Here is a 23,473-nt window from a genome sequence, read left to right as displayed (position 1 = left end):
GTGAAATTGAATGCTACTATTGCAGGAAAATTGGGCATATAACATTGAATTGCAGAAGTTGTGCCAGTGATCTATTAAAAGGGAATGAATCAGCAAATATAGTCACAGATTAATATCCATGTGAATTATGATGATGAATTCAATGAAGAATTTGAACCTCGTAAACTTTTTTAGAACAACTCATTGAAAAAGCTCAACATGGATGGTTGTCCAGATAGTACTATAGTTGCGGATCTTGGGAAGAATCCCTCATTCGTTGAAGACGTGGAGTGATCTTCTAATGAGGATATACGACATCTTGGGATGTTTTTCAGTAACTAACTTCGAGAGGTCCTTATTCGGGAGTTCAAGAGTCGAACTCGGGAATCCAACTTGCTAACTACACCTTTAGGAGGGCTATGAGGCAACTTGATGGAGTCTATACTGATAAGTTGTAAACCAGTTAAAGAATGACTGCTTATTTTGTTGTTCTTAGATTATTTCAATAAATTTATGTAATGTAAGCATTAAGAGGGGAGGTTGGAGTTAATTCTTACATCCTATATTTAAGATGTTGGTTTGAGATGGTTGAGAAATTCTCTCAACCTCTCCTTCTAAGTTAGAAATAAGCTAGATCTGAGAAACTCTATATATTAGAGTAATCTCTGACTATAATGTATGTGTATATTGAGCGCATACACCTTTGTGTGAAATATATGAGTGATTTCAGCCATTCTTATCAAGATGTGAGGGAGAGAAGTTGTTATAAAGTAGCACATGTAGAAGGTTCAAAACCAGCGAACAAATTGCAAGGTGTTATGAAGATGTTTAGTAAAACTCTTTAATCATAAGGTATTCGAGTTGGAAATTTGTAAACATAAATTATTCTATTCTTTTGGACAAAATTTTGCAAAAGTGCATAGTTCTTTCATCTCAAAAACTTGTGCCATAAGCCTATTGATTCCTCTGATTAAATCATCTACATCTCCTGTTATAATCATTTCATCTACATACAAAGAAATCAGAATAATCTGCCCCTGCTTATTGTACTTGGTATACAAATTTGGGTCATTCAAACTTCTATGAAGGCCATACTCTAAAAAGAAAGAATCAACCTTTTCATATCTAGAATTGGGTGCTTGTTTTAAACCATAAAAAGCCTTTTTCAATCTGCAAAAAAGATGTTCCTGCCCCTGCTTCTGGCTGTAGTAAGTAGATTTCCTCTTTTAATTCACCATTTAAAAATGCAGATTTGACATCAAGCTGGTGTAGCTCCCAATTATATTTAGTAGCTAAAGCAATAAGCATTCTGATTGTATTTAACTTTTCTACAGGTGCAAAAGTATCATCAAAATCTATACCTTCCTGCTGTGAATATCCTTTTGCAACCAAACTAGCTTTTAATTTCTCTATACTTCCATTTGCATTCATTTTTGGTTTAAACGACCATTTACATCCTATGGGTGTTTTATTCTTAAGCAGTTCAACTAAATCCCAAGTGTCATTTCTAAGAATTGATTCCATCTCTTCATTCATTGCAGCTCTCCACTCCTTAAATTAACTAGCTTCTTTGTAATTAGTGGGCTCTACAATGTTCAAAACATTTGACATCAAAGCATAGTCTCTCAATTTTAATGGTAATTGAGTCTTCCTACCAGATCTCCTTGGTAGGGGACTTACCTCAAATTTGTCATCTCTAAATGTGCCTGCTTTATCACCTTTTTCCAGTTCTTCTTTCTGCTCTTCTTTCTGATCTTGCTCTCTTTCATCATCGTTGCTTTCATCCATCAACAATGGAATGTGCCAATCATCACCAATGTCATCTTTCCCTTCCTGTACCTGTTCATGAAACACTACATCCCTGCTTGCAAATATATTATGAGTCTCAGGATTGAACAATTTATATGCTTTAAATTCTGTGCCATAACCAACAAAGATGCATTTCACAGCTTTAGGATCTAATTTCTTCCTATCAGCTTTGGGTATAGGGGCAAATGCTTTTGACCCAAATACTCTTAGATGATTTACTGCTAGTTTGAATCCATATAGAGCTTCAAAAGGGGTTTTGAAGCTAAGATACCTAGTATGACTTATGTTCTTCAAATATATAGCAGTGTTAATAGCCTCTGCCCAAAAGCTTTTAGATAGATCCTTACCTTGTAACATGCTCCTTGCGCATTCCACTAACGTTCTATTTTTGCGTTCTGCGACTCCATTCTGCTGTGGTGTGTGTGGCACTGTAAACTGCTGAACAATCCCGTGAGCTTTTCATAATTTCATGAATTCCCCTAGCTTGTATTCTCCCCCTTGATCAGAACATAGAATTTTTATACTCTTACCAAACTATTTTTTCACCAAGGTTTTAAATTCTCTAAAGCACTGGAAAGTCTGACTTTTCTTACTCAGAAAATAAACCCATGAATATCTAGTGCAATCATCAATAAATAACAAAAAATAATATGCTCCACCTAGCGACCTTGTCTGCATAGGTCCGCATATATCAGTGTGCACTAGTTCTAAAATATCTGTTTCCTTCCTCCTATCATGCACAGGAAACTGTTCTATATGCATTTTACCTAAGGCACATCCATCACAATTTAACTAAATATTACGAAAAATAGGGAGCCCCTCAACCATACCTTTTCTCTCCAATAGCATGAGGTCCTGCAAATTCAAGTGACCGAATCTCTGATGCCAGAGTTGTTCGGCTGTGGATCCTCCTGCAACCATGGCTCGCTTTGATATACTCTTTACATCTAGTTTGTATAGGCTTCCAACACGCACGCCTGTTGCAACTATTTCTTTCCTGCAATCCTTTATCACACAATGAGTCTTCAAGAACTCGACTTGCATATCTTGATCAGTTATCATGGATACAGATATCAGATTTTTCTTAATTCCAGGTACATATAAAACATTCTGAAGATGACTAATTTTTCCATTTGGTAACTTGACTAGAATAACCCCATAACCTTTAATCTCGTATCCACTATCATCTCCTAAATAGATTTTCAATCCATATGTACTTTCTTCAAGACTATCAAAAAATTCCTTTTTACCTGTCATGTGAGAGGATGCTCCGGAATCAACATACCATATATCGTCCTCATCAGATACTGAAAGGGCATGGTCGACTATGAACAGTCGAAATTCATGACTGAAATCTTTATCTTCTTCAACATCATCTTCAGTAAAGTATCCTTTGTGCTTTGCCTGCTTCCTCTTTGTATCATCAGCCTGCTTCTTAAAGCATACACTCTGTATATGGCCGTTCTTTCCACAATAATAACATTTCTTTACGGAATTATTTGCAATCATACCTTTATGTGGATGCTTCTGCGATGTTCCTCCTTTCTGTTGTGATTGTTGTTGTGGCTGCTTCCCTCTCAATGGTCGTCGTTTCACCATCAGCGCAAGATCATCACTCTGGGGGTTCAAGTTCTACCGCCACTCCTCCTCTTGCAGCAAGATCCCTGTTAGATCATCAAATGTGGGCACTTTCTCCCTTGCCGCCAATCTAGTGATGAACATTTGAAATTCATCTCGCATCCCGTTCAGTGTGATTGAGACAAGATCAGAGTCAGACACCGCCTCTCCGATGTTCCCCAATGCATCTTTCACATCTTTGATTCGCGCAACAAATGCAGCAGCAGTCTCATTTTTGTTCATCCTCATCGAAAATAGCTTGCTTTTAAGTGCCATAACTCGGCTTGTGTTCTGGGTCTGATACAGACTTTTGATCTTTGTCCAGATCTCCACGGACGTTTTACAGTCTCTGATGTGCGGGATAACGTTGTCCTTCACGGATATTTTTAGCAAAACTTTCGCCTTGTTCTCTCGCTTGTCCCAGTCTTGCTCTTGCGCCCCCGCATTCACCCTCTGCTCATCACCTGTAACTATGGACCAAACATTTGCACCTTCAAGCAAGGTCTGGATCTTAAACTTCCAGTTCGTGAAGTTAGATCCATTGAGTTTGCCAGACTCGTGGAGGTAGGATTCCATTGTATTACTCATTCTGCTCAGATTTAAGAAATGAATCTATCCAACAGTAACCAAAAAAATCGATACCTGTCAAATCGATCTATCACCGATTCAGATCTGCCAATATCTGACAACTTAGCAAAATCAGTCGTGCTCCGATGAGAAAATTCGTTGTTTTTCAATACAGCCAAAAATCGATCTGATCAAAACTGATCCGATCTGCCTCTCCCGGATAGATCTGCAACTTCTTTAATCTTCTTCCTTTGCAAATCGCCAAACGAAGATGAGGCTTCCCACAGATCTCCTTGAAGGTAGATTGGCGCGTCCCCGTGCGTATTGGTGCGTTCCCCAACGAAAAATCTGTGCCAAGAAAAAATCGCTTAGAGTAAAATTTGATGGTGCGATTTTTCCGTGAAATTCTGTGCCAATAGGGTATTTTGGCGCTCTGGCGTGATTAATATCCTAACAGTCGCGCCAATTCCACTCCTGGTGCTACTGTCAGCGCGAAAAGCGTGCCAATCTCCTTTCTACTCAGAAAAAAAAAAACATCCAGTCTGAGCCAGGTGTTCTGCAGTCCACCTGCTCAATTGAGCACAAAGCTCCTTGTGTACACGCGGCCACAGAGGCACCTCACACCACACAGTCAATTCTGCCACAAGGGCAAGATGGCCACAAAGGCACTTCAGTCACAAGAGGTGATACAAGATCAGGCTCACCCAATCTGAGCTCTGATACGAAGATAAAATGTGAACAGAATTGAAAAAGAAGGAGATGTAGCTCACAAGTGAGGCCTGAACTTGGAGACTACACTCAGAACAGAGAGATCACTCTCGTACACTCTATATTCATCAATGAAAGATTACATCATTAAATACAATACTAGGAATTAGGAAGTTGCAACCAAACCCCTAAACTGTAGGAACTAATCCTAAACTAGGGAAAACATTACAACTATGTAACCATTTTCTCCATTAATACAAAATAATATTAATTATTTTCAACTGAGACAAGAAATTTAAAACTAATAACCGGTCATTGAATTCACTTATTAAAGAAGCCTGTGACCTCACTGCAATACTTTAAAATCTTGTTTCATCTCTTTCAAAATCAAGTCATTTGGTAGCCGTAGATAAAAGCATGAATAAAATTCAATCAATTAGTACTCCATTGCAGAGCATTGTAATGTTTTATAGATGAAATTCTCTATAGGTTGAATTTTTCATTAAGTAATATATTAATGTCTATAGATTGACAATATAAACAAGTGCTACGTAGTAGCTAGTACATGCCATTTAGTTTAAATATAGGGAAATTGGAGTTTGGATTGTGAAAGGTGAAATTGTAATGAAACTATATAAACTTTAATTAGTGATAGGCCGCTTAGTTTAAATATAGGGATATTGAAGTTTGGACCATTGAAAGGTGAAGCTCTAATGAAACTATATAAATTTAATTAGTCATAGGTTTAAGTCCGAGAATCAATTTTTTAGCAATTATAATTAAGATAATAAACTATAGTTACAAATTACAATTATAGATGTCATATAAAAATATAATATAGCTTGAAAGTAAAAGAAATCAAACTTTATAATTCTTCATTATTCATGTAAATTGTCATGAAAATTGATTGAAAAATTATTTTACCTAATATCAAATGCATCATAGTTCAAGGCAATTATAGATGTAGTAACAAAATAAAGCTAATCAGGACAAAAGCTCACTTTAGTAACCTTGCCCACATTTCAAAGTACGAATAAAACGTAAATTATTGAAGCCCAATAGAATCCCTATAATCAAGACAATGGTTGAAAATGAAGTGAAGGTGTGAATTAACTCAGTTAATCCAATAAACCAAATATGCTGAAAATGGTTTTGTGGACCGACTAAAACATACATATGAGGGACAAATAGTGGCAATGAATCCTAATATGATTTATAAGTACACAAAGACTTCTGTAGATTTTGTAGAGATCCAAAAGCACATTATACTTTTGTGTCATAACTCGAAGTGCTATCTCATCAAGTTCGTACGTAATGTCCAAATTACATATTATGAATTATGAGCATATTTAACCACAAAGTTAGTGCAAAGTGATTGCAAATTTGTAAATGTGGAACTCATGAAATTATGATAATTGTTACACTTATCAAATCCTGAGAACTGTTATAGTTACTAAAAGAAAATATTTGAGCACAATAAAACCTTCAACCATGAAGGCCAAATAAAAATATGTTACCAATTTAACCTTAGTTATTCCAGCCAGAAATATGACTAGGACTTAGAGCGAATATTCATGTTTGTTTTAGTGGATGCAATAAATTAGATCAAAAAGGGGTTCAAAGAATATTATGCAAGCACTAAAGCCTTTATACAGTAAACTTTTTCCATCATGAATTATTTTTAGAGACATTGAAAATTAACTTTTACCAGAAGTTAAACCAATTTTATTTTTTGCCTGAATTTCTAAAATAGAAAACTCTAGATGAGCTCTCAATAATTTCCAAAGTTATAGTAAAATTTCCTGTTTTTTCCAATAACTGAATTTCTAAAATAGTAAACCCTAGTTGAGGTCTCAATAATTTCAAAATTTTATTAAAATTTTCCGAACATGCTAGATAATTAAGATCAAATTAGCAAATCACAAAGCACAATGTACAACAATACACAATCTACAGAAAAACAATGCCTACCATAATAGAGTGTACAAGAAAAATGATGTGTGGGGTGCGTTATCACAAAATCAATGTCAAAAAAAGGGTAGAAAAACAATTCCTGGAAGGAAGCTATTTCTGTGCATTTATGAAAAACATTTAATCACTTTCTCTACTTCGATCTCCCTAATGCTGATTGGCTAGCATGAGATTTAATGAATTGTTTGATTTTTGGGATTTTACGCTCAAATTTTTTGTCGTTAGAATATCAAATTCTAACATCCCGTAGTGTTGGCTTAGGTGTTGGAAGATTCATGATCAGGGGCATTCAACTTGGCTTAGGTTCCAAAATCAGGGCGGGATCGTCTTGCCTAATAAACCATTTATATCATTCTCGAAAAGACTAGAATGTGAAATAAAAGACAGAAAGGTAATGAACAATAGTAATCAACTAGCCATTCTAGGTAACTCCACGTGATAACAATTGCAGTGAAGAGATGTGTTGATACAATGAAATTAAACAAGCAATTAACCGGGAAAAAACATAGACTAATGTGCCTACCTCTTGAATTATTTTCTTGACTCAACATCCCTCTACATTATCTCCATATATACCTGCAAATTGTCAAAGTTGATCCTATTAAAAACAACCCCAAAACAATATGTATAAGTCCAAAGAATAAAAATAAAAATAATAGTTATAGATATTAAATCAAATCCAGCTTAATAATAACACTCACTTGATCTCAACAACTAGATGGATGTCTCTACTAGATGAATGGCTCATCTAAGAGAGGAACACCAATCTCCAAAGATTCTACTAAGCACACAAGCTGAAGAAAAAAAATGGCCACCACATTTTAGTTTTTTGTCTTTTTGGCCACAACTTTTTAATTTCCTAATAAAATTGATGAGATAACTAATCATTTATAAAATCATGACTAATATTGACTTTTTCTTGTTTTTTTCATAAAAATTAGATAAAAAATCATAAAAATCATAAACTTTCTTATTTCCCTTTACTTAAGTTAAATAAAAAAAATCAATCATAAATTTAAATAAATAAATAAAAACATAAAATTAAATAAAAGGGAAATATAACTAAAAAAATAGTAACTAATAAAAGTTACTAAGAAGCTCGTAATAAGACCTCAACCAATCAATTTATAAATAAATAAATTTAAAAAAGAATAAAAATTCAATTCCTAATGTTAAACTATAGATAAACTACACATTTTTTTCGTCAAAGACAAATTAATAGGCACTCAAAGGAAAAACTCAATGTGTTATACCATGCCTGCGACAGGTATAATAATAAAGTATTTTAAATGTTATATATTAGTGTTTATAGATGGCCAATAATATGAGTTTGGGTTTGGAGTACGCCTTAAAACTGCTTCTGCTTGGTTATGAGCTGGTGTCTTTTAGACCTAAGGAAATATGTTAATAGCTTAAAACATAGAGGTATTTGGCAAGAGTAAAATCTTGCTACAGATCACTACCGAGTAATTTTAGGGACTATGGTGTTCCTTGAATAATGGTGATGAGTCGGCATGTATTCACGGATAACAACTGGTGATGGTTTTCACCACTATTCGTTTGACTAGGTTTTTCCACTATGTAAAGATAACCAACAATACAGATCGTATTTTCTTTTATTCCAACACCAAGCGCAATCAAATAATAAACGTCAAATGTTCAAGCTGATTAAAACTAGCATATTTCAACGTGGTAGGGAACACTGAAATGAATCCACATAATTATGTTGCTAAAAGATGAGAGGTGTTTATTTGGATGGTACATAATGGTTTCCATTTCGAGAATAAATATTGTCAACAATATGGACAAAGTAATTAGAATTTCACTCACACACAAACTTGTTTGTCTATTACACATCCGAAACCAAAATACATCACTGATATATTGTGCATATTAGATTCAACAGATTCTAAGATAGGAGAATATTGTTGAGGAAATCTCTCAATAGACTCCAACAACCAACAAACGAAATCTACCCATTTTCTATTGTAAGCATTATTTCCAAGTTCCTATTTTAATGCTACATTATTACATGAATTACAAATTACATTTCACATATAAGTGAAATCTATCTGATATGGAATTCATTGACACTTCTACCCACTCTTAACTCTTATGGACCACATTCTTTCTCACCACAATCTTTCAACTTCCCACATGACGCATTTAAGGTACAACTATCTCTTACCATCATTTACGTACTTGTGATGATTAACAATATTGACACACTTCATTCTGCTCATTGTAATTATCAGAAAAAGTAGCAAAGTAAATGAACCATCCTATGGACATGCTCCCATCTATCAGATGACATAGCTCATTATATCTGGTAGTTATCTAGGATAGATGTCCAGGTATTGAATGTGTTATAAAATTCATAGTTATAAGTGAAGTTAACATCTTAATTTTGAGAAGTCCACTTTGCATCTGAAGGCTTACCAAGTATCAAGAAAGAGAATGTTGGAGCCTCTAGTCATCTAAACACCACCGCATCGCAGGAGAGGAGCACTGATGCAGGAGCATCCAACAATCTTCATTAAAGGAGGAATCCAAAGCAGAGGAAGCAAGAAGGACGTGGACCATCAGAGAAAAACATGGGACATTTCTGTTATAATAGAGTTAGTTTGATAGAAGCGATAAGTCTCTAGAAGACTTTATTAAATGTAATCTGCCACATATGTATGCATGTAGAGAGAATTAGGGACAATTGAGTGATTCATAGAGAGTATTTGATTGGATCCTTTCAGTAATCCTATCCAATGTGTTATATATATATATATATATATATATATATATATATATCTGTGTGTGTGTGTGTGTGTATATATATATATATATATATATATCTATGTATATATATATACATGTATATATATATATATACATGTATATATATATATGTATATATATATATATATGTACATATATATATGTACATATATATGTACATATATATATGAACCCGCGTGTTCAATAGGGACAAAGTGAGAACAGAGTGATCAAAATGTAATCGAGAGGGAGTTTGTTCTAAGGCTAAAATGCCTTAGCCTATAATCGTTTGTATATAATAGAAAGTGTGTGTTCAGTATGAATTTGTGCGTCTGTGTGTTGTTTCATAGATAGTCTAAATATTCCGTGTTGCAGGTTTGATCGACCATCGATCACTATAAGGATCGATGGAGATCCACTATTAAGTGAATGAATCATTATATGGGTGTCGTGTGTTTAAAACAGAGTGTAGAAAATCTGTGTTAAGTGTACAGATCCATCAATACACAAAGGATCAATGGTGTAGACAGGAAAGAATGGGAATTGTCAGATCTTTTAGATCAACGGATGCTATCAAAATATAGAGGAACCTGAAGAAACCATCAGAACCGTCTGCTGGAATAGATCGACGGTCATTGCATGGCGGAAGAGCGCGGAAGTTAATTCGTGAGAGAAGTGGTTTCGCAACAGAAGGTGGTATTTCGAGGTCACAAGTGGTAAGTGGTAGTTCAGGTTGGCACTTGATTCCACTTAGCGGAGGACACGTAGCAGTGAGGAGGAGAGAGGAAACTGCTTTATCGGGCAGTTAATCCTCGCGCTAATTGTGCACCCAAAATCTCTGACAGCTGTTAGATCTAGTGCGAGAAGATCGGTGCTGGAGGATTGTCGCGCAAATTTTTTGATCGGTTGAATCAACAACCATCGGATCGGGATCCAGATCAACGGTCCTAGTTTGATCAAAGATCGGGAAAAAGGAAGGAGCAGCGCTGTGAGGTGTCTTTGAAGTGCGTACCCGATGATATATAGGTCTGGGTGTATAAATTTTGAAGTCCAACTTACGTGTTAGGGTGGTTTTTTCCCGTGTAATCCATGTGTTCTGATATGTTATATGGTCCCGGGTTTTAAAGGCTTTAAGGCCAAAGCGCTCTTTAGATAATTCTGATAGGTTTGTGGGGCATAACCCATATGCCTCAGGATCAAAAATTTATAAAGAAAGGGGAAATTAGTTTACCCCCAAAATATTCTTTCATCATTTGGTATCGAAGCCAGGAAAAGGTTAAGGGAAAGGTTTTCTTCCGAAAAGGAAGAAGAGTGCAAGCAGAAGGAGAACAGGTACAATTGTGTTGAAGGCTAGAGAGTTATGGTCTTACTGTCGTGCAGCAAATGACAGTGGAAGGTGAAAAGACTTGCAGCAACCTAGAGCAAGTTGTGCTCAATTGGTTCCAGAGGAGACAATCGGAAGGATGCCAAAAGACTAAGCTTAGGAGAAAGCTTGGTGAGGTATCATGTAGCAGAGGAAGACTGTTACTGTAGAGGTTTGGTTGCAGCTCACAGAAGATCATGATGGTAGTTCCACTAAGAAGTGGGTAGAATTGTTAAGGACAAGGAGAAGCATATGACCAGGAGGTCATAAATTTTTGTGCCTCAGGAGTCTGATGTAGGAGCATCCGACACTCTTCATTAAAGGAGGAATCCAAAGTGGAGGAAGCAAGGAGGACGTGGACTATCAGATCAAAACAAGGGACATTTATGTTATAATAGAGCTAGTTTAATGGAAGCAATGAGTCTCTAGAAGACTTTATTAAATGTAATTTGCCACATATTTGTGCATGTAGAGAGAATTAGGGACAGTTGAGTGATTCATGGAGAGGATTTGATCGGATCCTTTCAGTGATCCGATCCAATGTGTTATATATATATATATATATATAGATGAACTTGCATGTTCAATAGGGATAGAGCGAGAACAGAGTAGTCAAAATGTAGTCGAGAGGGAGTTTGTTCTAAGGCTGAAATGCCTTAGCCTATAATCATCTGTATATAATAGAAAGAGTGTGTTCAGTATGAATTTGTGCGTCTATGTGTCGTTTCATAGATAATCTGAATATTTTGTGTTGCAGGTTTGATCGACCATTGATCACTATAAGAATCGATGGTGATCCACCATTAAGTGAATGAACCATTATATGGGTGTCATGTGTTTAAAACAGAGTGTGGCAGATCCATGTTAAGTGTAGAGATCCATCAATACATAGAGGATCAATGGTGTAGACAGGAAAGAATGGGAATTGTCATATCTTTCAGATCGACAGATGCTATCAAAATATAGCGGAACCTGAAGGAACCATCAGAACCATCTGATGGAATAGATCGACGGTCATTGCATGGTGAAAGAGCGCAGAAGTTAATTCGTGAGAGAAGTGGTTTTGCAACAGAAGGTGGTATTTTGGGCGAGGTCACAAGTGGCAAGTGGTAATTCGGGTCGGCACCCAATTCCACTCGGCGGAGGACATGTAGCAGCGAGGAGGAGAGAGGAAACCTCTTTATTGGGCAGTTAATCCTTGTGCTAATTGTGCACCTGAAACCTCTGACAGTCATTGGATCTAGCACGAGAAGATCGGCGGTGGATGATTGTCGTACAAATTTGTTGATCGGTTGAATCAACAACCATCGGATCAGGACCTAGATCGACGGTCCTGGTTTGATCGGCGACCGGGAAAAAGGAAGGAGCAGCACTGCAAGGTGTCTTTGATGTGCAGACCCGATGATATATAGGTCCGAGTGTATAAATTTTGAAGTCTGGCTTATATGTTCGGGCAGTTCTTTCTCGTGTAATCCATGTGTTACGATATGTTATATGGTCCTAGGTTTTAAAGGCTTTAACGCCAAAGCACTATTTAGATGCTTCCGGTAGGTTTGTGAGCCATAACCCATAGGCCTTAGGATCGAAAATTTATAAAGAAAGGGGAAATTGGTTTACCCCCAAAATCTCCTTTCATCAAGCACTCAGGAGACTCCCATCAGCTTGGACGAAGACCCAGTCACCACCAACCAGGAATGACTTTGGCAAGACCTTTTTTGTCTCTTTCCCCTGCGAAGGCTTGACTATTGCAGACTACCTAGTCTCGGAAATTAACACCTCAGGCCAAGTCTGTATTGCAACTGTTATAATCTATACTCTCTTTTTTGAGTATGTTGTAAAAAGTGTTCCTATTTGGTTACTCTACAGTAATACCTTAGGCTACAAAACCCAATTTTTCCAAGGTTTCAATTTAAAAGGAAAAATACTGAAGCCAGATCAGACTATTATGCTAATGTAATTACTCACTTATTTCAATAATATATTTATCTTATTCACAAAAAAAACATCTTAATTTCAGGTAGACATTTTTTTCTACAGTTCGGCTCGAGGAAGTTAAGGTGTTTAGGAAGTAAGTGAGAGGCTCGATAGTAAATTCATAACCATTGTCAAAATTTATTGATTCTTCAGAGATGGCATATGTTGCATCTTTAGAAATTGCTATGTTAGCTGACTCTTTGAGTTTTCCATTCAAAATATCTCGAGCATGAATTTTGCAATTGAATGTTGTATGTCCATGTCTTCGACAGTAAAAACATTCCACTCAATTCTTCTTTTTATTGACTCTAACCTTGGAGAATAGTGTCATCTCAACATGTGAGCTATCCTCTGCGTTACCTGATTTCATCCTCTTCTCTTCTGCTAGGAGTGTTGCAATCATTTCATCCAAGGTTCTAGTGGACAGTTGACTTAATGTAAAAATGTAATTATCATAATTTAATGAAAAACTGTTTAATAATATAGTTGTTGCATCTTCTTCATCTATTTTGGTACCAATTTCTATGAGTTGATTCATAATAGACTTGATTTCATTAATGTGAGTAGACAATGATGTATCTTCCTACATTTTAAGTTTAAACAATTATAATTTTAATGAGAAATTGGCATTTACCACCTTTTCCCCAAATGTCTTACGCAAATGTTCCCATATTTCTGTAGAGGATTTCTTCAAACCAATGAGATGAAGTTGCGAATCTAAGAGAATTAATCCAAATATAGGCTTATCTCTCTCCTCTCTTTTCTCCCAAGCACTTGATTGCAAGCAAGTCACTCCCTGACCTCTATGGTGTAGTCTATAAGCTTAAACCAAGAATCAATCATAAAGGAATGATAGTCATTTTATTCAGTCCTTAAGGTCGTAATTCCTTCAGTTAGACAAATATTCCACTATACATACTAGCTGGGTTTTTGGGGTGAAACTATGCTACTGAAGAGGATAGATTTTGTTTAATGGCAGTGGTAACATTGAAAATATATAGGAAGTCTTACAATATATATATAAACCTATTTCACTTACTTCTTAAACATCTTAACTTCCTTGAGCCAAACTATAGACAAAAACATCTGCTCGAGGTAACATTGTTTCAGATGACAACTCTCCTAACTCCATGTAGCTCTCAATGATCCTGCACACAAATTCATGCCCTCAAGTCTCACATGCAGCCTTCATAGCAAACAATGACAGTGATATCAATGGCTTACCACCTTGTCTCTCTCATCCTTGTTGGATTCATGCTACATCCCAGGCCAATGGAAAAATAGAGAAACCAATCTGAAAGTGGCACTATCACTCAACTCAACACCTACAACAAAAATTATTTCTCAAACAATGAGTCTAGAAAAACACACAGTAACTATGATCTCATCTTCAAACCCCTTTCATGAGAGGAGGGTTGAACTGCCTCTGATACCAACAAAGTAATCATAATTTCACTCACACACAAAATTATTACACACTTGAAACCAAGATACATCATAGATTTATAGTGCATATTAGATTCAATAGATTCTAAGATAGGTGAATACTATTGAGAATATCTCTTAATGGACTCCAACAACCAACAAACCAAATCTACCCATTTTCTATTGTAAGCATTATTTCCAAGTTTCATGAATAACCAGTAGAAAATCCATTTACTAAATTTGAGAGAGGCAGAATGAATATTGGATAATTTACATTGTTGCTTGCTGGCTTATTGGGGCCTGACCCAGGTTCAGAGTTAATTAGCCAAAAAAATCCTTGTACTACTGGCCCTTTCGGCAACAGTCTACGGAGCACGGACTGAAGTCTCACCCGAAGTAGTATGGGAGGGTGCTAGAACCAGGTTTCCACACACTTGAGATGTCTAAGAGGTTTGATTGGTCCCACTGTTTGTCCCCCTGCGCAGGTCACTTCGCGCACTTCCATGTTCCTCATGCCCTGATACATTGCCTTTGTGCAGCCCTAACTAGGGGTTGTGGAGCTTCCACGTTGCTAGAGCCACGTTCTGCACTATTACCCAAGATGATAATTATATTCCTATACCAGTTAATTACCTTTGCTTGCTTGGTTGTCTTACATTATAATTAGTTATACAAAACATTCATATAAGTTCACGCAACAAATAAACAATATACTTGTAAATTATACCCAATCATATATTAAAATAGGAAAGGATGCACAGAAATATGGTAAAGTTCTCTTTATTGATTCTTCCAACGATTACAGACTCGACCTGCCCTGCGCACTCAGCTATAGGGGTCCACGCACTTAGCTGTGGACTACTAGGCCTCTGCACACTCAGCTGAAGAGCCTTCTCCTACTCTACGACCCAAAGACACACTTTACACTTTAACTCAATCACTTAGACTTCTCATGCTCTTATGTTATTCTCTCTTCGTTAGAGCCTCACTCTATTTATATAATCCCATGGTTCGTGGACCATGGGTAGGTCTATTAAGCCCAAAGTTACATTACAAAAGATGGTGGACAACCTTGTGACTCTATCATAATTTTGCGCTCAGCGCCCATAATTTGCGGAGCTTTTACAAAAAGATTTGGTCAAAACTTGGGCTTTAAACCCCAAAATGTGCATTGGGGGCATTCCATGCCTAGCAAACCCCCAACACAAAAATCATGACTCGCCCTTGAGTCCCTTTGTTGGTGCGGAGATCTTTGCGCGGAGTCCCTCCAATTCTGCTCGAACTGCTGCAAGGTCAGCAGTGCACTGAGTTGTTGCCTGCTGGATCTGTTGCATGCGTTGTTCTGAGACCGCAGTGTCGGAAGAACTTCTCTGCATCTATGCCTATATGCCTTGTATGTGTTTATCATCCCATGCCTTCTTCTAGATCCTTGGAGTGCGAAGAGTGTGCTTCTGCCGGCTAGTCATAAAGCCGGGCCACCCGTGTAGGGCTTTAATTGACTCCCATTCACTTTGCCTAGAAAAGGCTCTCCATTTAGTTTGACTAGCTGTAAGGCGCCTCTGTCTATGACCTCCTTAACAATGAATGGTCCCAGCCAATGCATTCTGATTTTTCCCAAGAATTTATCAAACTTACTATCACACAACAGCACTAAATCATTTATCTTGAAGGTGTGCAACTTAATATGGTGATCGTTGCAGGCCTTCTCGCGCTGCTTTTGCACTTGCCAATGGAAGCTAGCTAGGAATCATTCCTCCTCATGTTCTTCCAACTGCGCGAGCCTTTCTTCGAGGGCTTTGCAGTCTGTCATACTTGTGAGTGCTGCTATGGGTAGGCTAGGTACAATATACTCCATTGGCATGACAACTTCCACGCCATAAACAAACTAAAAAGGTGTCTGTCCCATCAGTTTCTTGCACATTGTCTTGTAAGCCCATAATATTGCAAGTACACATAGGTCCCAATCACTCTACTGTGCGTTGCATACTTTAGTTAGTGCAATCTCCAGTATTTTGTTGAAAGCTTCTATTGTCCCATTGGCTTGTGGGTGATATGGTGTGCTTTTCTGATGATACACCTGGAAATCACTCATCAAGATTTTCAGACATCCAAATCGAGTCAACGTGTGTTCCAACAAAAACATCATAGCCGTGGCAGCCATGCAGTCTTTGACTGGTTGCACTTCTGCCCACCGAGTCAGGTACTCTATCGTGGTGATAATGTATCTCGCTCTCATTTTTCCCTGAGGTTTGATAGGTCCTACAAAGTCGATTGCCCACTTTTTGAAGGGATGTAGCGTCATTCGTGGACTCAAAGGCATCTCGTCCCTCTGCGATGGTTTACTTGTCCTTTGACATACATCAGAGGCCTTACAATGTGCTTTTGAATCCTAATGAAGGGTTGGCCACCACAACCTTGTGCGGAGAATCTTTTGCATGGTCGCTTGTCCTGCATAGTGTCCTCCTATAGTGCTCCCATGTGCTTCTGCAAGGATCTGACTTCGTTCAAATTTAGGTACGTACCTTCGTAGTATCTCATCATTTCCCATTTTGTATAGGTTCTCTGCGATGACTGAAAAGCCAACCGCATGCACCACCAGTTCCTTCTTCTGTTGGATGGAGTATTCCTTTGGCGCATTTCCATTATTAGAAAGTGGATTATATCTTCAAAATGTCCATCCTCTACATGCACAACAAAGAGTTGTGCATCAGGTAATCCTTCCTCCAAACTAGTAGGTTCCTCTCCCGTCTCAATACGTGACAAGTGATCTGGTCCCGCGTTCAGGCGTGTAAGCTTCACCACGACCTCAAAGTCATATTATTGGAACAATAAGAGCCACTTGCATATGCGCCCCCCCAACATAGGCTTGTTGACCAAGAATTTTAATGTGGAATGGTCTGTATACATCTTGAAATTTCCCCCTAGCAAATAGTGTTGGTATTTTTGGAGTGCGTACACCATAGCCAATCCCTTGCGTTTGGTTGTGGAATAGTTCTTTTTTGCTTTAGACAACCTCTGACTCATGAACGCGATAGGGTGATCCAAACCTTCTCCACCCTCTTGTGTTATCACTGCTCCCAGCGCTATACATGACACGTCAACATGGACATGAAACTCCACATCCCATTTTGGGAAGACTAGGATTGGGGCGGAGTCCAATTTCTCTTTTAGTACATCCAGGCTCTTCATGCAATCATCATTCTAGCAGAACGTGACATCCTTTTTCAACAGCTTCTCTATTGGCGCGGTGATCTGAGCATAGCTTTTTATGAACTTCCTGTAGTACCCCATATGTCCCAGGGTAGCGCGCAACTGTTGAAGACTTCACGGTGCTTCCAAATTCAGAATTACTGCAATCTTCATGGGCTCTACCATTAGTCCTTGTTTGCAAACCACATGTCCCAACAGGCTTCCCAAGGGAACGAGGAACATACACTTTTTGAGGTTCAGCGCGATTTGGTGTCATCAGCAAGTATCTATCATCAAGCGTAAGCTCGCTACATGGTGCTTGACCAATCCAAATACAGCCCAATCATCCAGATAGACCTCCAGAAATTTGTGGATATATTCTTTGAATGTTGCAACAACTATTTGCGAAAAGATGGTCGGAGCATTCTTTAACCCAAATAGCATAACGGTGTATTGAAAGCAGCCCCACTCAGTCATGAAGGTGGTCTTGCTCCTATCTTCCGGTGCGATTTCGATCTGGTGGTACCCTGAGAAACCATCAGTAAAAGAATATGCTTCTTGCCCGCAGACGTTTTCCAATACATCATCGGTGAACAGAGTTGGGAATGGGTCATGCACATAGGCATCATTTAATTTCTTGAGGTCCATGCATATCCTTATCTCACCCTTTTGCTTCTTCTCTTGCACTACAATAGGGCTTACCTGGTCGGATTCTTCCACTGGCTCAATGATTCCAGTTGCAAGCATTTTGTCTAGTTCTATGCGGACCTTTTCCTTGTACTTCAGATTCAAGCAGTAAGCCCTTTGCTTAACCAGCTTCATGTCTGTTTTAGGGTGATCTTCATCATCCCTAAATTGCCAACGATCCCCTTTAAGTCTGTGATCTTGGTCAGGAATAAGTCTTGGTACTCACAGAGTAACTCAGTGACCTTATCCACTGTTGCGTCGTCCCAGTAGTCGTTGAGCATTGCATACTTCGGTTCGGCCTCCATACCAATGTTTACCTATTTTGTCTTTATAGGTGCGGTTATCTCAAGGTCTTCAATTAATGTCCTTTGAACCTTGTGATATCCTTCAGTCTCTGGAATGTCAACTTTTCATGTATCTTCATCATCTTCTTCAATATTTACATTGTAACACTCTAGCGCGCAGCTCAGTTGGGTCACCCATTCAGGCTAAAGCACTTCCATTGGCTCCTGGGGTATTTTAAAGATAGTTGCTTTTACTGCTTGTAGCGCATCATCAACAATATCCCACCAACGATCCTCAAACATGAAGGTTAACAGGAATCCTTTGCACAAGATATCCAATTCATTCGTGCCATGGCAGAGTTCCATCTCTATATACCAGTTCATGGGTATAATATCCAGGGTATGGCAGAACATGTGCACCCACTCAGGTTGTGGCTCTTCTCCATATACTTGTGTCCATTTGGCGAGGTGCACATGTGGATCATCCCGTCCATCATACTTGTCTTTCAATCACATTTGGGTCTTCCCAAACCGCATGCACATCATCCTTCTGCATTCGCGCCAGTCCTAAAAACTTTCTTGGTGTGTACCCCACCAACTTGTGGGCATAGCTCGCAGTACCCATTTTAGAGCGTCGAAGTGTTGTTGTTCTGGCACTTCTCTTTCAAATCTGTTCAAGAAGTCATCCACCTCACTTAACCCATCATACGTAGGCAGATCTCCTACCTTTGTTGGTACGTAGCGCAACTATCTTGTCATCATGTACAGTTGAGCGTGCTTACCTCATGTAACCAGTTCTGCCATTGTTCTATCTCCTCATCAGAATTTGATGTGCAAGAGCTTCCGCGCTCCCATGAGATTCGGCCATCTGCGGTTGAATTTACCCAATCTTTCCCCCATGTGGTTATCTTGTATATGCAGTCGAGATTGTCGTCACTGTCATAGTCGCACACTGGCTCCATGTAGTGCGATCCTTCTGCAGGGTCTAAAGGAACCACTACGTGCAAAGAATTTTCCTCAAAGATCATCTTGTGTTTCTTTAGATTTATCACTCCATTCATGTCAGTGGCCCAATCTATTCCTAATAGCGCAGGGTATGGATTGTTGTCATCAACAATCTCTATCACTTTGAAATCTGCTAGCGCACTTGATCCTTCGATATCTACTATGATTCCCTGCAATCTCCCCATAGGTAAGCTCTTTTGCTGGTTCGCCATTCACAGTTGGATAGGAGACCATTGTGACGCAGGCCTACCCATGCGCTACCATGTCTACTTTGGCAGGATGTTCACGTCCGATCCTAGATCCAAAATCACTTGGTCCATCTCATATTCCCCAATATACGCGGTCAATCTCGTCTCCCATCCTGTTCGTGTTGTGTGCTTTCTGAGCTTCCAGACTACGCGTGGCTCTTCTGGCGCGGTCCCAACACATTTAGTTATGAGTTCTTGTAGCCCCTTTCTAGTGTTTTTGTCGCGCAGCAACTTTATGCATGTATCCAAGAACATAGTGATCATTGATGGGTCCATTTCCGACTTTAGTTTGTCTTTACTTCCTGAAGTGGCGGCATTAGCGAAGCTCCTCTTAGCTTCCATGAAGGTCTCCTTAGCGCACTCCAAATCAAATTCTAGTTCCTTCGATGCAGCCTTGCAAGCCCCCTGTCGTAATTCCACTCTGGAGCATGATATTTACATTAGGGTCTTCCTTGCATGGCTCAGACCTCATCATTTACAGCTTCTAATTCGAGGGAGGTTGGAGTGCTCCTTTATCGCGCAACCTCACTATCAGTGTGGGACAATCCTCCGTCGCATGATCAAGCAACGTACAATACAAGCATGATGGTCACGTTTGATTCGTACAATCGCGGGCATAATGCCCCGGGCCTCCACAATTGTAACATATTAGCTATCTGCGACCTCTTCCTGGCCCCCCTCCACCTCGGCCTCGTCCGCACCCCTGAAATCTGGTGCGCGCCATTCATGCGTTTTGATCGAGGGGACGTGTTTCAGCATGAACTCTGTAGGTAAGAGTTTGATCCATCATCAACTCATAACTTCTACAGATGTGCACATCATGTCCCACTGACCTACTTTGAATTCTGCGTATACTTCTATAATAGATGGCAATTATCTGTAGCATGCTTTCCTCCTATCAGACAAATCGCACACCATAGTGTAAGTGTCGCGCTTGGTCCTGCTTGTGCCTCCAGTATTAGTGGCATTGGCCCTCCTCTTGCAAGGTAATTCGTGAAAACCGGACAATGGTCCTTGTCGTGCCCCTGGCCCTTGCATTTTACGCACCATACCTCATCACACATCTCTAGGCGAGTTGTCATGTCTTGTTTCAAACTCTTCATCTCAAGGCATAAGTTTTTCAACTGCGGTGAATTTGCTAAACTCCTAGGTTGGAATATTGTATCGGGGTATTGTGCAATCTCATCCGACCTCCAAGGCCTCGGCCTGAGTGCTTAGCTTCTATTGCGACAACGCGTTCTGTAGATGCGGTGTTAATGATGCTACAAACCATTCACGGTGTTTCCCATTTGTTAATGTCATGTTTGCTTCGCAAAATTGTGCTCTTCAGTATTTGATCCAGCTCCCACGCGGTTTCGTCTGGTAGCATTGTGATTTCCTTGAACCCAATGATTGAGTGTGCCTTTGAATTTGGCCTACTAAATTCTTTGTTTAGTGTAGCTTGGATATCCGTGATCCCCACATTCGGATTGTCATTGGAATGCTTAATGTACCAGGTCAACGCGCGATCTTGCAAAGCACTGACTGATGTTTCCTTCTTTATATTGTCATCTATGACTCCCTGTGCTTCACATACAACTTTTATCATGAACCAAAACTGTTCCCGATCTTCATTCCCTACTCCCTTGAACACTGGTAACTTTATTGCGCTTGCCATACTGCTTCGTGGTGGTGGCGAAGGTGGTATGGGCAAAGATGGGGGTGAAGATGGTGAAACTAGTGGTGGTGTGGGTGGGGGTGGTATGCCTGGAATTCTCTGGTTTATCATATTGATCACACTTCTTGGCGGGACCTTAGTGAGCTCTTCTTCGCCCCCTTGCAGAGGTGAAATCAAGGGGCTAGTTTCTAGTTCTGCGCTACCTTCGTTTCTGTATATTCTCCCACTTCGCGTAGCCCCAAAAATCAATTTATTCGCATAACCCCTTCTTCACACAGTAGCATTTTAATCCAAGTGTTCAAAGATTTAACATATTTACCTCGCAGTCCTTTGAGGAAGCGTTGTTCTACTTTGCTATAATTTACTGAAGTATCTACCGCAAATTTGATGATGAATCCTCCTATGATTTGATCGAGCCAGTGATCGATGACACACATGATCTTATCTTCCGATACTTCCAGTATGAGCACCAATTCTAGACTCAACACAATGGGTCTATCGAGTTTACCCCTTCCTTGGCTATTTGCTAGTTTCACTATCCACTTGTATAACTCATTGGGGAAGGATGCAAAGAAATTTAATGGATCTCTATATGTAAGTAGCAATCTAACCACTCTTCCTTTGATAGTCGCAGATTCCTATTTTCCTGCACTGTGAATTCGTGAATCTTCCTGTCCAACCAATCTTCAATTCCTTTCTTTGTTGGATTCTAGTGAAATGACATCAGACATCTCTATGTAGATCCTGGTCCTAACAACGGAACCATTTGTTGGCTTGTTGGGGCCTGGCCCAGGTTCAGAGTTAATTAGCTAAACAAATCCCTGTACTACTGGCCCTTTTGGCAAAAGTTCGTCGAGCGCAGATTAAGGTCTCACCTGAAGTAGTATGGGAGGTTGCTAGAACCAGGTTTCTGCACCCTTGAGATGTCTGAGAGGTTCGACTGGTCCCACTGTTTGTCCCTACGCGCAGGTCACTTCACGCACTTCCCTATTCATTACGCCCCGATACACTGCCTTCGCGCAGCCCTAACTAGGGGTTGTGGAGATTCCACGCTGCTAGAGCCACGCTTTGCGCTATTACCCAAGATCTTACTTATCTTCCTATACAAGTTGATTACCTTCACATACTTGGTTGTCTTACGTTATAATTAGTTATACAATACATTCATATAAGTTCGCGCAACAAATAAACAATATACTTGAAAATTATACCCAATCATATATTAAAACAAGAAAAGATGCACAGAAATATGGTAAAATTCTCTTTATTGATTCTTCCAATGGTTACAGACTCGGCCTGCCCTGCGCACTCAACTGCAGGGGTCCGTGCACTCAGCTGCGAACTACTAGGCCTCTTCGCACTCAACTACAGAGCCTTCTCCTACTCTACGACCCAAAGACACACTTTACACTTTCACTCAATGACTTAGACTTCTCATGCTCTTATGCTATTCGCTCTTCGTTAGAGCCTCGCTCTATTTTACAATCCCATGGTCCATGGACCATGGGTAGGTCTATTAAGTTGACATTACATTACAAAATGAGGGTGGACAACCCTTTGACTCTATCATAATTTTGCGCTCTGTGCCAACAATTCGTGGAGCTTTTACAAAAATATTTGGTCAAAACTTGGGCTTTACGCCCCAAAACATGCCTTGGGGGAATTCCATGCTCAACATTGCTTTTGTCGCAACAAAAGAAACAAGAAGTAGAGGGAATGGTTAGATGAGAATTCATTTCTTGCAATCCACCATTTTCTTATAATCTCAAACTAATAAACTAAATATGAGGGATAACTTGTATTAATCATCCTAATAACATGCCAATTCAAAGACACTCAAATTATATTCAAAATGAAATGAATGGAACTTGGACAATAGTAGAACTATAAAATTGCAATGAAGAATCTTTTTACGTCAAATTTAGATGGATATTTGGAACAAACATTTTATTTATATGTATTTATTTTACATAACACCTAAAGCCCGTGAAATGTAATTAATTTTTTTATGGGCATTTTTCTTATAATCGCTTTCTTCTTCACCAAAGTTAATGGATTCTCTTAGTGATCAAATGACCTTTAATCTAATGTCTCTCATAGTTCTTTGGTGAATTGCTTGATATAATTTGGGTTTTAGATCGACATGATTGAATATTTGTTGGTGCTTTAAGGATTCAGAAACTTTGACACAATATCATGATAGACATCATTAGGCTATACA

The sequence above is a fragment of the Pinus tabuliformis genome, chromosome 2_1 (assembly GCF_031772625.1).
Source record: "Pinus tabuliformis cultivar Carrire ecotype Pingquan chromosome 2_1, CPIR1, whole genome shotgun sequence".
Taxonomy (NCBI): Eukaryota; Viridiplantae; Streptophyta; class Pinopsida; order Pinales; family Pinaceae; genus Pinus; species Pinus tabuliformis.
Note: the sequence above shows the minus strand (reverse complement) of the source record.